We start from the raw sequence: 4,441 nt of genomic DNA, 5'->3' as shown, positions 1-4,441 counted from the left end.
GGTTATGGTTGTCGTGTATGGAGGAAATGATTGGCGAATTTATTCTTTACTATTTGGGAATTATTTTACGAATTTATTAGTTAGGAAGGTTGAAATTGTGAAATTGTGCAAAAATTGAAGAATAATAAAAAATGGATTTAAAATTACGATTATATTGGCTTTATTAACTAGAAGGTAAATAAGCCAGTGTAGAAATTTGTGTTCAAAGTGAAGGGATTATTCGATAATAATTCACGATGCATAAAATTTCCGCATTCCGAGGAAGAGAGAAATATAAGGACAAGTAGAAGTGGAACATATATAATCAGACATACCTTCCATCTACGTTGCGCATTATTTAAAAAATACTCGAAATAAAAGTTCTTCAGCTGCATGAGAGCTTTCAAAACGGGCGGTAATCTACGAGCAATTCAATTAAAAATTCCTCTTATCCAAGTGTTAATTAAGTCCATGCTGTAAATTGCCGAACTAAAGTCGTTCGTTAAACGGAACTCGTATTTCCCACTTTCCCTCTGCAATGTAGGCCACAAGCAAACGGAACTCATAGTCATAGAAACTACCTAATTAAAAATGCTGCAATTACCACACGTACAATCTTTACCACATAAACCTCGATCATTTTCATAGAAAATTAGGAATTAAGAAACACGAGTCAGACTAACAACTTCCTTCAAAAGTAAATACAAATTTCTCTCTAAAAAATAAATTAATCCACTCAAAATACTGACACCTAAAAATTTACTCCGTACAATTTTGTTTTACGAAAAAATACGTTCTTTATTATTTTTAAATTGGGGGCAGGTTAAATTCTCATTTTAAATTTTTAAACATGAAGTTTCCTAAATTTCTGATATCCTTATTGGGATTTTAAAGAAGTCGAGCTATTTCTAATTAATGTATGAATTCAGAATGCAACTGCAATCGAATTGAAAGCTTTTCTATCGTGAAAACTTTTATCTGCGTGGAACTCAGGTTAAATTACCAATTTGCGAAATTTCTTTCGGGATTCAGCCGAAAGTCGACCTTCGACCTCGGTGAAATTTATTTTCTGACGAGGGTGCACAGACGTCAATGACCTGCATCGCTGCAACGATGCATATTTCACCCTGCATACGTCACTGGGCGGCCGATGACGTCACTGGTAACCTACATACTTTAAGAGAAGGAACGATTCCGATGCTGCCGTGGCCTCTATCGCAGTGGTCGAAGCTCCTTTCTGGGGAGTACGAGTCGGGACGAGCTTTCACTTAACTACACGTGCACTTAATGCCTCGTGACACGAACTGACTCAACTTTAGTCACGGAACTGTGCGTAAAGCTTCGAGTCACGAGCTTCCAAGGGTCTATTAAACACTGCACTTCTTCCAGGAAAAACGTGAAATTGACAAAGAGACGAGATTCACGAATTTTCTCTCTGGCTGCTTTAATTTAATGTCGCTCTACTTGCCGCAAAAAGCGAAAGATATTTGACGTGCGAGTGATTCCAATTTAAATTTTCCACAGTTTTTCTGATTTAATTTACGATAGACTTTCGATTGTATTATTTGCCCCTTTTTATTTGATTCCTTTCGCTTTAATTTCGTTCCACTCGCGGAAGTACAATGTTATTGGTGTAAATTCCTGGTACTTGATCGCAGGCTCGAGTTACGTTTGAGTCTGCATTCTGCTATTTTAGTAATTTAATTCTTACTTCATTGTGCTGACTGTTCGAATGGAAATTGGAGTATGCAAATGTGCATATATCTTGTTAATAGACGTAAAATACAGATGATTCAAATTTTAGATTAATTTTAATTTAATTTTCTTCAAACTTGTTATGGCTTTTCGCGTAACTTAAATTAATTTCCAATAAAGGCGTTCTTCATTAGTCCAATCCCAATTATCTCCCATTTGCAATAAAAGATTCCCTCCTTAAACTAAAAATTAAAATATATATTTTAACTTTAACTTTGGTTTTTGCCCAAATTAAATTATTTGAGACAAGTGGTATCAGTGTTCGAAATTATTGCAAGTTCCTATTTTCATTGTCACGTATAATAGAAATATTGCATTGAAAAATAGAATTAGGATCATAAACACATACATATATACAAAAGGTATAGAAAAATTTATTTTTTAGTATACATAAATGTACTTAAAATAAAGTAATTAAAAAAGTAAAATAGACATGTACCTTTTTATGTATGTATGAACATACGCTTCCATACAAATGTATACACATATGTGTATACGTGCGTGTGTATAAAGGTATACATAAAATAAACATTTTTGTTTCAATGCCCTAATATTTCTACGAAAACATTCACTGCCATCGCGGTTTATCTGCATCAAGTAGGGGTAGCTTCGATAGAAGGGGAACATGGCCACGTTTAATCAGCCTCAATAGCATGGCCACGGTCTCTGCGTTTTACATTTTCAAGCACGCGTACCAACGTGACCCTTTCAGATGCGTCCCACGCTTACCACGTTTGCAGTTGCATCGACGTTGCAACATCTTGCCAAACAATGGATTTATGAAAGCCAGGAAATTTCAATGATATGATTTCATTTAATTTCGAAGTTCTCATAATTTGTACGCATATGAAGAGAAATTTTAACCATGGAAACTGCTACATATATCGATCCTACGATCACTAGATAGATTTGCAACAATAGAAGTCGAATTTTCAATTCGCAAAAATGGAAAATTAACGTTTTAAAAATTTCGCGAGTGATACGAGTCGATCATATGTCAGACACCGACTGAAAATCGTTACCGCGCAATCTGTAGCTGAATTAGGCGAAAGCAACAAGGTTGCAGGACTTCCAATCATCGAAGAAACTTGCAAGTAGTAAGAGTCAATCGATGATCTACACTCATGGCGGTTATCGAATTCCCAATTCAATTTTCCAACGGAATGAAAGGAAAACACCGACGGATTGGTCTTCAACCTCGCCAAAATCTTCCACGAGGTCAGATTTCTTAGTAAAAATCAGTGGTACCTCGCTTCCGGTGAAAAAAGGGAACCCAGAGATTTTTCATTTTGTCCGGGAGAAAACGAAATTCAAATTGAATACACTTTCCCTCCGTGCAAAGCAAAATCTGAGGTACAATATTTCACAATTTTTTTTCTAATACAAAGCAAAATTTGAAATAAAAGGATTTTGCATGTCTCTCACAATATATAGAATAATCCCAGGTAGAAAAATTTGGGGATTTGTTTCCCACTCAATGGAATATTTAAAATTAAAATACTTTATATCTCGTCAGCAGTAGGAAGGAAATAATTGTTTCAAAAATTTAAAACATAGAATTCGGGAATTTAATATAATGGACACGAGAAACCCAAGTTAAAGAAACTTGGCTACTCCCACTATAATGCAATATTAAAAATTAATAAATTATCCAATTCCTTGTTCTCATAAACTAAAATTCATAATAATTAAATTTTAGAACTTTTATTTTGTATAGAAAAAATTCTAATAAATATGCAATAAAGAAATTAAAATATTTAAAATATAGAATTCCACAATTTAATATAGTGGACGCGAAAAATCCAAGTTAAAGAAACTTGGCTATTCCTACTACAATACAATATTAAAAATTCATAAATTACCTAATTCCTTGTTGTTATAAATTGAAATTCGTAATAATTAAATATTAGAACTTTTATTTGGTATAGAGAAAATTCTAATAAATATCCAATGAAGAAATTAAAATTTTTAAAATATAGAATTTCATAATTTAATATAATGGACACGAAAAATCCAAGTTAAAGAAACTTGGCTATTCCTACTACAATACAATATTAAAAATTCATAAATTACCTAATTCCTTGTTGTTACAAATTGAAATTCGTAATAATTAAATATTAGAACTTCTATTTGATATAGAAAAGATTCTAATAAATATCCAATGAAGAAATTAAAATATTTAGAATATAGAATTCCACAATTTAATATAATGGACACGAAAGATCCAAGTTAAAGAAGCTTGGCTATTCCTACTACAATACAATATTAAAAATTCATAAATTATCAAATTCCTTGTTATTATAAATTGAAATTTGTAATAATTAAATTTTACAACTTTTATTTGGTATAGAAAAAATTGTAATAAATCTCCAATAAAGAAGTTAAAATTAAACTAATATTACAAAATATAATATTATTTCTTACGTTACATTTGAATGTCTCAAAATATTTTTTAACAAATTGGCACAAGATTAAAAATATATTCATTAAATACACATAGAAGCATTACATGTGATGAGTATAGTGAATATAATACTTCTGCTATTATATAGATGTTCCTAGCTGCATGTTTTCAATTTACGGAGAATGTCTTACCACGTACCCGATGGTCACCATTAAACCTCCATATACTGGCCCCACCGCATCTCATACAAACTTAATACCTATTTTGATTATTTACATATCATGACACGGTTAACGCATCATC

The sequence above is a fragment of the Eufriesea mexicana genome, unplaced genomic scaffold (assembly GCF_001483705.2).
Source record: "Eufriesea mexicana isolate 0111107269 unplaced genomic scaffold, ASM148370v2 scaffold1482, whole genome shotgun sequence".
Classification (NCBI taxonomy): domain Eukaryota; kingdom Metazoa; phylum Arthropoda; class Insecta; order Hymenoptera; family Apidae; genus Eufriesea; species Eufriesea mexicana.
This window is presented reverse-complemented; position numbering follows the sequence as displayed.